Below are 13,432 nucleotides of genomic sequence, written 5' to 3'. Positions count from 1 at the left end.
AAGTTGTCAAATCATGAACTAATTATGTTTATTAGAATTGTCTCACAAATTAGTCTCAAACTGTGTAATTAGTTTTGTAATTAATATATATTTAATACTCTAAATTAGTGTCAAACGTTCGATGTGACCGGAACTCAGTTTAGTCAAGATGGTTTTTTTCGTCGGATCGTGCATAGATGTTCATTGGAATGAAATCGTGGATGACGCATGGGGAGGAAAGGATGCTGCCTAGTGGGCTATGGGTATGCATACATGGGATGCCCGATTGCCCGAAGAAGAAGAAGCGGAAGCCACACGGACACGGTGGGCTGGATGCAGGAGTGAGCTCAAATCAGATTCAGCCGTCGGCTGGCCGGAAAAACGGCTGACATGGTAACGATGATATGTTGTTTGAGAAAAATAATGTTATTTTGTTAAAAGGGTACGACTGCTGAATTTAAGCGAACATGACCTGTGCGGAGATGCCATGCCAACGCAGTTGTTGGTTGTCTTGTCTTGTCCCCCGGCGGCCGGCACCGGCACCGGCGCCGGCGACCCAGCTGCAGCTGGTACGGTCACGCCGTCCGTCGTCGCTTCCCTTCCCTTCCCTCGTCACCCGTGCATCACCCTCCCTGCTGCCCGCCCGGCCGGCTCAGACGAGACGACTGGTCGACTGTGCTCTGCTCACTGCTCTGCTCTTTTTGGCCTCTTGCGCGTCACGCACGCTCTCATCTGTCGCATCATCCTTCGTGCTTGGCTCAGCAGAATACAAACCTCAGATCTAATTTACGGCATAGCAAACTGATACTGATTTATTACAAGAGAAAAACACTATTATTACCCTGAAACCGGCCGATAACTTCGAGCGAACCGGAGCCTGTGCAGAGATGCCATGCCAACGCGGTTGTTGGTTGTCTTGTCCTGTCCCCCGGCGGCCGGCGCCGGCGACCCAGCTGCAGCTGGTACGGTCAGGCCGTCCGTCGTCGCCTACCTTTCCTTCCCTTCCCTCGTCACCCGTGCATCACCCTCCCTGCTGCCCGCCCGTCCGGCTGAGACGAGACGACTGGTCGACTGTGCTCTGCTCACTGCTCTGCTCTTTTTTGGCCTCTTGCGCGTCACGCACGCTCTCATCCGTCGCATCATCCTCCGTCCCTATCCGTCTCCCACACCCGCTCCCTCCGTGCTTGGCTCGCCGCCGGCCGGCCTGGTCCGGAGCCCGGAGCCCTCTGTCATGTCACGTTGCCACGCCCACGTCATATATTCGGCGTCACCGTACGCCTAGCCAGGATTTGTCCGATTCGAGCTTAGTACTCCTATGCCTTATTCTCGTGCCCTTAAACTCAGCTTGATCCACTTTTTTTTATCCAGAACAATGTTTTTCTCTCACAAATTTCTCCAGATTCATTCATATTCCTCCAAACTTTCTCCATGTGAACAGGGCCATATTGCCATGAAATCCGTTTCAATAGAGCCAGTAGTATGTTTCAAAGTTGCTTAAGGCTTATAACAAGGTAAAATGAACTAGTATGCAAACAAGATACTATACATATTATGTTAGTACTTGTTTTCCATTTCAATTTAACATTGTAAAAATTAACTAGTACTAAACAAATGCACTATTTAACCTGGTTCTCCAGATTCAGTGAACAAACAAAGAGCAGCTGCATATGTTGAGCATATCCCTGCACAAGCTTGATTGGTAGTATATGCGAGCTAGGCTCCGCTGAGGAGGAAGCCAAACACGCTATTAATGTCAATAATCTTTGCACTCTTTTCTATAATTGACCAAACTTAACTAAAAAGGTCAAACTTAAGACAACTATATAGAGATTGATCTTTTATTCAGGGAAGAAAAGAGTAGAGTATTTCCAATACTATGAGCCAGCATATTTAAAACTAACAAAACCATATACTCTAGAAAATCAAAACTAAATAAATAGGGCAAATTTGAGCACCTAATAAAATGGATCGAAAACTCACTTGTCACTCAACTGTTCCCTTTGAGTCTGGCTTGATGAGAATAGTATTGTCGGTGTTTCGGACCGGGGGTCCTCAACCAACCAGTAAATGTGAACTGCGTGCCTCTAATCCCGGATGGTGATGCAAAGAGACACAAGGTTTATACTGGTTCAGGCAATCGATGCCCTATGTCCAGTCTGAGAGATCGATCTTGTATTCCTTGCACCGAAGTGCTTGTAGTAGGGGGTTACAAGCTAGGTGAGAGAGGGAGCTAGTCCCAGGTCTCGGCGGGGAGTGATGTGGGCTGCTTGAGACGTTGCTCTCAGGCGGCAGGAGAGTGTGCGTGAATTGAGTGAGTGTGTTTGCGCGTGAGGGCCGGCGTGGTCTCCTTCTTTAGAAACGGCCCTGGCTGCTTCCTTTTATAGCCGCAAGGAGGGAGCCAGGAGTACATGAGAGAGCTACATGTGGAGCCTTAGCGAGGAAGAAAGATCTAGTACTGTGGCCTATTCCTGTAGCAGCACAGTGTTAGGAATGGCAATTGGTACTTGATCACTGGTGCGTCGTGCCGGCCATGCCCGAGGCTGTTGAAGTCGTAGGGGTCCTCGTTGACGTCTAGTCAGCATGGCCTCCGCTATAGGTGACATGCCGTGCCTTGTGAATTTTTGACTTGGTGGCGCACCGAGGCCTGGAAGGTGTTTGTGGCTGACTGCGCAGAGGCCTGGGAGGTGACCTGAGTATGATGCGAGGGCCTCGGTGGTCAGCGTCGTACCCGATTTAGGTGGAAAAGTGCAGGGCATGTGGCTGCAGGGCGTGGTAACCCCTGCACCGTCAGTAAGGGATGGTAAAAAGGAGATTTGACCGTTGTCCCATCGCTCCTGTTGCTGTACCCTGCCGGTCATGGCTGACGTAGTGGGTGCATTCAGGCGCATTAAATGGATGGGACAGCCTACCAGAGGGACGGCCTCAGCGAGAGGGCCTCGGCGAGATGGCCTCGGTGGGGCGAATCGGGGAATCGGCCTCGGCGAGAGGGCCACGGCGAGATGTCTGGAGGGTCGGTTGAGGCGGGGGGTGATGGGCCGCGGACGACCCGGCCTCGAGCGATACGGAAAATGAGGCCTCGCGCGAGACGGAGATCGGTCTCCCTGCCGAGGCCTCGCGCGAGACGACTCGCGCGATACGGAGAATGCACCCCCTGCCGAGACCTTCCGTGGAGAGCCTCGGGTGAGGCGGAGACGGCGTTCCTTGCCGAGACCTTCCCTGGAGAGCCTCGCGCAAGGCGGAGTTAGTGTCAGGATGCCGAGACCTCCTGCTCGAGGCTCGAGGCGAGGAGGAGGAGGACCTAGTGGGCTCGGTCGCGGCGGGTGAGGGGCCCACGGCTTACCTTCTAGCTTTATTATTTTTTTAGATGGGATTTTAGCGACCCATTTGAGGTTTGCTTGGGGTACCCCGTTCTAAGGTACCCGACAGCTTCTTTATTGTATTTCGAGGAAAATTGTATGACGCTTGGGAATTTAAGGGTACAAGCGACGTATATGTTCTATGTTCCAAGTGTTGGTGAGGATTTTGCCCTTCTCGTAGGCTAGCTTGTAGGTCCCCTGCTTTAGTACTTGGGCGGGCCACCAACTTCCAAGTCGTCGATGAGGTCACTGGCCTTCCTGGACTTGTCCTTGATGTCATCCACGCCAGCCTCGACGGTTCGCCCGATGTGCTCGCCCAAGACCTGGGTGGTGCACCGCTGGTACGTGGCCCTTGCATTTCTGAGACTGAATGGCATAGTCACATAGCAGTACATGTCGAATGGGGTGATGAAAGAAATCGGCTCCTTAGGAGGTGGCGGGGTAGAGCTTGATGGCAGGACGTCGCTCCGCGCCACCGGCGTCTTTCCCCTGCCCAGGCTTAAGCTAGATAGGTCCCCAACCAGGGACTCTGTACCAACAGCCGGGCATGGGAAACCGATGGGGAGTCGCCACATGCCGCCGGCGTTTCGCCCATGTCCAGGCTCAGGCAAGTCAGGTCCCCAACCAGGGACCTTGTGCCAACAGCTGGACATGGGGTGCCGGCAGAACGTGGTGCGCCACCATGAGCTCGTGCGGTGTCGGGGTGGTCCTGCCCACGTTGCACCTAGCGAGCGTGACGAGAGCGGCGGCTTGGGAGCCACCCACGCCTAGGCTGCTGGTGCGTGATGTCACCGTCGGTTGACGGGGCTCTGGGTGGGAGGAGTACAATGTCGTACTTGTATCATAGAGACATGAATTCTAGGCTCCTGAACCAGATCATTAGGCCGAGATGTAGTGGTCGTATGGGGTCTGTCATCCGAGACTTGTTGGGATGATTAAGCTTACATGTAGTATTCCCCTACCTGGCGCGCCAACTGTCGGTGTTTCGGACCGGGGGGTCCTCAACCAACCAGTGAATTTGAACTGCGTGCCCCTAATCCCGGATGGTGATGCAAAGAGACACAAGGTTTATACTGGTTCAGGCAATCGATGCCCTACGTCCAGACTGAGAGATCGATCTTGTATTCCTTGCACTGAAGTGCTTGTAGTAGGGGGTTACAAGCTGGGTGAGAGAGGGAGCTAGTCCTAGGTCTCGGCGTGGAGTGATGCAGGCTACTTGAGACGTTGCTCTCAGGCGGCCCGGGAGTATGGGTGTTACAGGGTGATGTTTTTGTGGGTGCCTCTGCGCGGGAGGGTGTGTGCGCATCGGAGTCGGCCCCCAGAAATGGCCCTGGCTGCCCCCTTTTATAGCTGTAAGGAGGGAGCTAGGAATACATGAGAGAGCTACACGTGGAGCCTTAGAAGGAAGATCTAGTACTCTATCCCTGTAGCAGCACAGTGTCAGGAATGGCAATTGGTACTTGATCACTGGTGCGTCACACAGGCCATGCCCGTGGCTATTGAAGTCATAGGAGTCCTTGTTGACGTCTAGTCAGCATGGCCTCCACTGTAGGTGACATGCCATGCCCTGTGGATTTTTTGACTTGGTGGGGTGCCGAGGCCTGGCAGGTCGTAGCTAACCGCGCCGAGGCCTGATTTGCCGAGGCCTTGGAGGTGACCTGTGTATGAGGCGGGGGCCTCGGCGGTCAGTGTCGTACCCGGTTTAGGTGGAAAAGTGCAGGGCATGTGTCCGCAGGGCATGGCAACCTCTGCATCGTCAGTAAGGGATGGTGAAAAGGAGATTTGACCGTTGTCCCATCGCTCCTGTTGTTGTATCCTGCCAGTCGTGGCTGACGTAGCGGATGCTTTCAGGCGCATTAAATGGATGGGACAACCTGCCAGAGGGACTGCCTCGGCGAGAGGGCCTCGGCGAGAATTAGCCTCGGCGAGAGGGCCTTGGCGGGGCGAATCGGAGACTCGGCCTCGGCGAGAGGGCCTCGGCGAGAGGGCCTCAGCGGGGCGAATCGGAGAATCGGCCTCGGCGAGAATCGGCCTCGACGAGAGGGCCTCGGCGGGGCGAATCAGAGACTCGGCCTCAGTGAGAGGGCCTCAGCGAGAGGGCCTCGGCGGGGCAAATCGGAGAATCGGCCTCGGCGAGAAGGCCTCGGCAAGAGGGCCTCGGCGGGGCGAATTGGAGACTCGGCCTCGGCGGGGCGAATCGGAGAATCGGCCTCGGCGAGAATTGGCCTCGACGAGAAGGCCTCGGCGGGGCGAATCGGAGAATCAGCCTCGGCGAGAGGGCCTCGGCGGGGCGAATCGGAGAATCGGCCTCGGCGAGAATCGGCCTCGGCGAGAGGGCCTCGGCGGGGCGAATCGGAGAATCGGCCTCGGCGAGAATCGGCCTCGGCGAGAAGGCCTCGGCGAGAGGGTCTCGGCGGGGCAAATCGGCCTCGGCGAGAGGGCCTCGGCGGGGTGAATCGGAGAATTGGCCGAGGCCCCGTGGTTGTCCTTCGGCTTTGATATTTGTAAGGTCTAAGCAATCTTTTTAGTTCTTGCTTAGGGTACCCCTTTTTATGGTATCCGACACTAGCACTGTAGCCTATTCCTGTAGCAGCACAGTGTCAGGAATGGCAATTGGTACTTGATCACTGGTGCGTCGTGCCGGCCATGCCCGAGGCTGTTGAAGTCGTAGGGGTCCTCGTTGACGTCTAGTCAGCATGGCCTCCGTTGTAGGTGACATGCCGTGCCTTGTGAATTTTTGACTTGGTGGCGCGCCGAGGCTTGGAAGGTGTTTGTGGCTGACTGCGCAGAGGCCTGGGAGGTGACCTGAGTATGATGCGGGGGCCTCGGTGGTCAGCGTCGTACCCGATTTAGGTGGAAAAGTGCAGGGCATGTGGCTGCAGGGCGTGGTAACCCCTGCACCGTCAGTAAGGGATGGTAAAAAGGAGATTTGACCGTTGTCTCATCGCTCCTGTTGCTGTACCCTACCGGTCGTGGCTGACGTAGTGGGTGCATTTAGGTGCATTAAATGGATGGGACAGCCTACCAGAGGGACGGCCTCAGCGAGAGGGCCTCGGCGAGACGGCCTCGGTGGGGCGAATCGGGGAATCGGCCTCGGCGAGAGGGCCGCGGCGAGAGGGCCTCGGCGGGGCGAATCGGAGAATCGGCCTCGGTGAGAGGGCCTCGGCGGGGCGAATCGGAGAATCGGCCTTGGCGAGAGGGCCTCGGCGAGGGCCTCAGCGGGGCGAATCGGAGAATCGGCCTCGGCGAGATGGCCTCGGCGGGGCGAATCGGAAAATCAGCCTCGGCCTCGGCGAGAGGTCCTCGGCGGGGCGAATCGGCGAGAGGGCCTCGGCGGGGCGAATTGGAGAATCGGCCTCGGCGGGGCGAATCGGAAAATCGGCCTCGGCGAGGGGGCCTCGGCGAGACGGCCTCGGCGAGAGGGCCTCGGCGAGAGGGCCTCGGCGGGGCGAATCAGAGGATCGGCCTCGGCGAGAGGGCCTCGGCGGGGCGAATCGGAAAATCGGCCTCGGCGAGGGGGCCTCGGCGAGAGGGCCTCTGCGGGGCGAATCGGAGAATCGGCCTCGGCGAGGGGGCCTCGGCGAGAGGGCCTCGGCGGGGCGAATCGGAGAATCGGCCTCGGCGAGAGGACCTCGGCGGGGCGAATCGGAAAATTAGCCTCGGCGAGGGGGCCTCGGCGAGACGGCCTCGGCGAGGGCCTCGGTGGGGCGAATCGGAGAATCAGCCGAGGCCTCGTCGTTGTCTTTCAGCTTTGATATTTGTAAGGTCTAAGCAATCTTTTTGGTTCTTGCTTAGGGTATCCGACAAGTATATATAGCAAATAAAAATTGGGCGACACCCTGGCCAGCAAAAAACTAGGATCTAAGGGGCAGGTCCGGAATCTATGCCTCTTTTGCGCAGTTTATACCTGTACAATGTACCCTTTTCCATATAGTAATATTTTAAGTATATATATATACAAATCCACTAGAAAAGGTTTTGCTTTTGGGACGCTAACCCATGATGGGAATGAGAATGAGAATATTGTAACATGGCCGTGTTTAGATGCCCCGAATCGGCGCCGCCGAGAACACTGTAGCAACAATATAGCATTTTGTTTTTATTTGGTAATAATTATCCACTAATTAGGCTCAAAACGTTCGTCTCGCAAAATACAACCAAATGCAATTAGTTTTTGATTTCGTCAACATTTAGTACTCCATGCATGTACCGCAAGTTTGATATGACAGGAAATTTTCTTTTTGCATAGTATCAAAGTTGAGAATTTGGGGTAAACTAAACATGACCATAAAAGAGGTCGAAATGGGCGTGGCCATGCGTCATAACGACTCCACGCCTGCATATGCCCAATGGAAAAAGGCGCCGGAACATGAACCAAAATACATCAGAATAGTACTATCGATTCGACGCCGTAAAGCCTGATTCCCAGTAATCGTCTAATTAGTGGTAGGTAATGTAGAGTACTACAAGCGTTAGCGTGAGGAGCCCACAGCAACATTCTTAGAGGCTTCTTAAGGTCGGTCTCAATGAGAGTTTCATTTGCATTTAATAGCCTGCCACATATGCGATTTTGATGACATGATAATGTTTTAATGAAGAGAGAGAATAATTGAGTTTCATGGGGATGAAACTCTCTTGGCACGATTACCAACTCTCTATGAGTCACGGAATTAAATGCTTATGAAACCATAGAGTGAAATTTTACATTGAGAGTGGGTGTTTCATCTAAGTTTCATTTTATTATATATGACATGACAGTCTTGAAAACAATGAAATGAAACTCTTCATTGAGAGTGGCCTAACGCAGAAACCACCATAGTTTCTATGGACATTAATTGCACTATCACGTAAGTGTTTTGCTCATATGCCAATGTAGTTATTGGAGAGAGAGAACAAAAATCATAGAAATCGGGTCTAAGTTAGAAACCATGTCTACACGAGAACTAAGACACGAAGGGATGTGATTGGTAGAGAATGGAGAGAGAATGTATGTGATTAGATAAAAAATTGTTCCGTAGAAACTATCCATTGGGGTCATGGTTTCTATATGTAATGTCTATGAAAATTAATGGATATAGAAACTGCATATAGTTTCTAGCATTGGGACAACACTAAGAGTATTGCTAAAAGCTTCAAATAAGGACACCCCTCTTTTAGCTTACTACCATCATTACACATACTTCCTTCAATCATAAACACGAATATGCATGTATTTATATGCCCTAAATCTACTCATACTTTAACAAACAACAATTATAGTTTTGCTAAGATTTACATAACAAAAATTTGTGTTGCTAGAGAATACCAACAAAAAGATTATGAAAAATAGGAAATACGGTAGATGACCTAGCATCTTAGATCTTATGGACTGAAAAACAATAGAAATTATAAAATCCAATGTTTGGATGCGAGAAAAACACAAGAAATCAAATCGAAGAGACGAAGTGGCACAAAGAAAACTTTCACCTCTTTGCATAATTCCTCTAAAGTTTCCATTAAGAACAAGTAATTTTGTAGGATCCTAATCCTTTATTTGGAGGGTTTTATCAAAATTTTGCCATAGGAATCTAATAATCTAGAATTCCTTCATTTTTCGGAAGGGGACGAGTCGTCCACGGAATCGATGGCAAAGATAAGACAACATATGACTACACCAACTTTGTCTTAGGCTAGACTTTTCTAACTTTGATCAGATTTGTACAAAAATATATTCATATATACAACACCAAATAAAAACATTACTGTTGCATACTCCCTTTATTTTCTAAATTATAAGTCATTTTACTATGTATCTAGACAAAGCGCATATCTAAACGCGTAGCAAAAGATATGTATATAGAAAAGCCGAAACGGGTTATGATCTAGAATAGAGGGAGTACTTTAGATCGATTTAACAAAACTAATTTGTTATTATAGATGTTGTGTCAGCCCTTCTTTAGAGATTTCAACGTTGATTTTTTTATTTAGAACAAAACTTGCACTACATAGTTCATTTTACAATGGCGAGAGTATTATTATTTAGCTAACTACCATATTGAATTGAAAACCATATCATCAATGTTCCGAATCCGATGGACTGGTGATATTCCTGAACCAACAAGGTATATACGCATACGCTTGTATATATGAGTATATGACACGATTATGAGTGAGGTCGTTCATCAGTTGAGTTGTTTATGGCAGAATGTTCTCTGCCTGCAACTACAATGCAGTTTTTCTCTCATAATAAAACAATATCAGCTGATTTATAAGCCATAGAAACGATGACAGGTGTATATAAATACACGACAGTGCAACTTACATCGGCGGCGGTGTAACGCCCTAGGTGTTTATCACTAGTTAAGCAATGGGTTTAAACTCAAACATGACATGTCGAGTGGTAATGTAGGTGTCAAGATCAAATCTACATGATGGAGCTCCAACTTAAACTTGGGCCACGCACATTTGCTTACATATGGACCCTTGTTAAGATTATGCAAGAGTAATGTTAAACATGCTTATTCCATGTACATTACATCTCCATGCATCCATCTAGACCCGTGGAAAAGTTTCATGAAGTTTGGAATAAAAAAGTCACATGAAATGATAAGTCATATCTTTGCATGAATTACTTTATCAAGTAGATGGAAACCTATGACGTCAACCAAACCTTGAAACCTTGCTCCAACAACTCTAATTGAACTCTACAACAAAAGTTATGAAGGGTTCGTGTTGAGCAAAGATGGAGAAAATATCCGAAAATCATGGAAACCCTAGATTCTATAGCAAAAAGGGCTTTGCGTTGACCGAGAAATAAAGTTGACTTCTGGACCAGATATGAGGTTTGACCAAAAATGAAAGTTGAATAAAAGTTTGATTATAACAAACTTTGTTAAAATACCAAGTCATGATTCGGTTTCAAAATGGATCAAAACAAGGCTCAAAGTCTAATAGAAAAGCTGAAATCAGCCCGACAGTGTTTGCAGTCCGGAATTCACTGACATCGACATTGACATCCCGCGTTCTCCAAATTTTGCTAAGCAACTTGAGTTGGTCCAAAAATAAAAGATGAAGGTTATATTATGGAGAGGAGCATACAAAAAGTTGCACTGAGTTTGACCGAGTTTTGACCTCCGAAAGCGAATTTCCGTGATCGCTATCAACGTGTTGACACTAGCAGTTTGTAGCTTAATTACCTACTAATCCATAGCTCAAATGACTTGGCACCCTTAATAAGAAATGTAGAGCTGACCAAGGTGAGCAAACTTTATTTTGGGCCCATGTCCAAATTTGGCCTGCAAACGGCCCAGAATCGTGCCCCACGCTGGTCGCTTTGCTGCCCGCCACGTGCTCGGTAAAATGCCCCAATGGGTGGCGCGTGTCCAGGGCGTGGCCACCATGCACAAAGCGCGTCCGCCATTGCTGCCGCGTGCCTTGCCTCTTTGTCGTGCCCCTGTTTGTTCAACAAGCGCTGCCACACGTTGTCCTGGCCAGTGATCCACTCCGCGCTCTCTTCCTCTCACTCCTCGCTCCACTCCGCGCTAGAGACGCATCCGCCATGACCGGGCCGGGCGAGCTCCCATGGCCGCCGTGCGCTGCTCTCTCCCTTTTGCCTCTGCCCCAAGCTAAGCTGTTGAAAGCTCTAGTTTGGTTTTGGTGAATTGATAAAACCCTAAGTGCTAACCTAGTTCATCAAGTGATCATGAGATAGGTAGCACACTTCAAGTAGAGAAGCAAATGAAGATCATAACATGACAATGGTGATAGCATGGAGATGATCAAGGGCTTACACTTGAAGAGAAGAAAGAGAAAAACAAAAAGCTCAAGGCAAAGGTATAACTTGTAGGAGCTATTTTGTTTTGGTGATCAAGACACTTAGAGAGTGTGATCACATTTAGGTTTGATAGCCGTACTATTAAGAGGGGTGAAACTCGTATCGGAATGCGGTTATCAAAGTGCCACTAGATGCTCTAACTCATTGCATATGCATTTAGGATCTAGTGGAGTGCTAACACCCTTGATAATATTTGTGTAAATATGCTACCACATGTAAATATGCTACCACTCGTATCGGAAACTCGCAAGCTCGGCAGGATTCGGCGCTTTCGGGAAAATGAAATGTCTATTTTTTATTGCGCCGGATGCAAAATTCTTGGTGGTTGGCACACTTGAGCAAGGGTGAAGAAGTAAGAGTTGAAATGGAGTTGATCGAAATGATGCTGGCGTCGGTCTACTGACCGGACGCTGGGTCACTCAGCGACCGAACGCTGAAAGGCTGCGTCCGGTCGAGCTGTCAGATGGCACAGTGACTAGGGTTGAGCACCGGACGCTGGCTGCGTCCGGTCAAGGTGGACCGAACGCGTCCGGTCAAAAAAACATGCCTTGGGGAGCTTACTGGAAACGACCGGACGCTGGGGCTTCAGTGTCCGGTCAGTTTTACCGGAGCGTCCGGTCAGCTTCGCAGCCGTTGAAATCTAACGAACAGCGTTTGAAGCTGGTGACACGTGGCGTCCATCGGGCGACCGGACGCTGAGGGCCAGCGTCCGGTCAGTATGACCGGAGCGTCCGGTCAGAGCGCGTTTTGCCCAGTGAAGGGGTATAACGGCTCTATTTGATGGGGGCTCTATTTATAGCCCCATGGCCGGCTCAAGGGCTGTCTCTTGCACATTTTCATTGACATAGCAACCTTGTGAGCCTAGCCAAAGGACTCCCACTCATCTACATCATTGATTTATCATCATAGTGAGATTGTGAGTGATCCAAGTACATTACTTGAGTGATTGCATCTAGAGGCACTTAGTGATCGTATTTCGCTGTGGATTTTGCTTGTTACTCTTGGTGGTTGCCGCCACCTAGACGGCTTGGAGCAGCGAGGATCGTCGAGCGGAGGTGGTGATTGTCTCCGGCTCCGATCGTGGTGATTGTGAGGGGTTCTTGACCTTTCCCCGGTGGAGCGCCAAAAGGTACTCTAGTGGATTGCTCGTGGCTTGTGTGATCCTCATCTTGTGTTGGTTGTGCAGCACCCTATTGAGGGTTTGGCGTGTGAAGCCAATTAGCGCGTGAACCTCCAAGTGAGTGAATCGCCACAACGAGGACTAGCTTGGCGGCAAGCAAGTGAACCTCGGTAAAAAATCATTGTGTTCATTATTGATTCTGAGGTGATTGGTTATCATTGTTATTCATCTTCGTGATTGATTGGTTCATTCATCTACACGGCGGTATAACCCTCTTGATCACTCTCTTTACTTTACCGCAAATTAGTTGACAAGCTCTTTAGTGTAGCTAGTTGTGAGAGCTTGCATGCTTGGTTGGTGTGGCTCTTTAGTTAGCCTTTGAGAGCACACTAACATAGGGTAGTGTCATTGCTCTTGTGTGAATTGACACTATCTAAACTAAAATTGTGGTAGGTGGCTTGCATTTTTGAGTAGGCTAGCGCAACACTCGCTTCGCCTCATAATTGTCTAACCATTTGGTTAAGTGTTGTTGTAGAAATTTTTATTAGGCTATTCACCCCCCCTCTAGCCATTAGGACCTTTCAGCTGTGCCACTACGTGTGCGCGTGCAGGCCCGGGCCGTTCACGCCGCTGCCACTCGGTCGCCGGGGCGCGCCTCAGTGCTCCCGCCGCGGCAAAGCTGCCACCGTGCGCCCCAGCTCGCGTGGCCAGAGAGCCACGGGCTGTCGCGGGCCACGCTGTGGGTGTCCACGGGTGCGCCTCGCCGCCGCGCGGCCCCAGCACTGCCCCTCTATGGCCGCCAACGCCCTCTCCAGCCGGCCAAAATCGGCCACCAGCCGGCCCGCTGGCCTCCTCTGTTCTCTACTGCGACCAGGGACCTCGCGCTAGAATTTGATGAAAGGGAGGGGTGTAACTACAAAGATATAGACTTGAGTGAATAGTGCCAAGAAGGATCGATTTGCTGATGTTTAATTTGTGTTTTCCGCAGGGACCCCGATGCAAGATTTCAATTTCCTTTTTCTCTGGTTTTTACAGATTTGAATGCTCCACTTTGAAAATCCGTATTAATTAGTAAAAAATCCTAAAATAACAAATGTGGACTTTTTGGAATCCCTGTGAAATTCTCTATGTACTAGTTCAATAATATTACATGTTTTAGTTTAA

This window comes from Miscanthus floridulus, chromosome 18, assembly GCF_019320115.1.
Source record: "Miscanthus floridulus cultivar M001 chromosome 18, ASM1932011v1, whole genome shotgun sequence".
Taxonomy (NCBI): domain Eukaryota; kingdom Viridiplantae; phylum Streptophyta; class Magnoliopsida; order Poales; family Poaceae; genus Miscanthus; species Miscanthus floridulus.
This window is presented reverse-complemented; position numbering follows the sequence as displayed.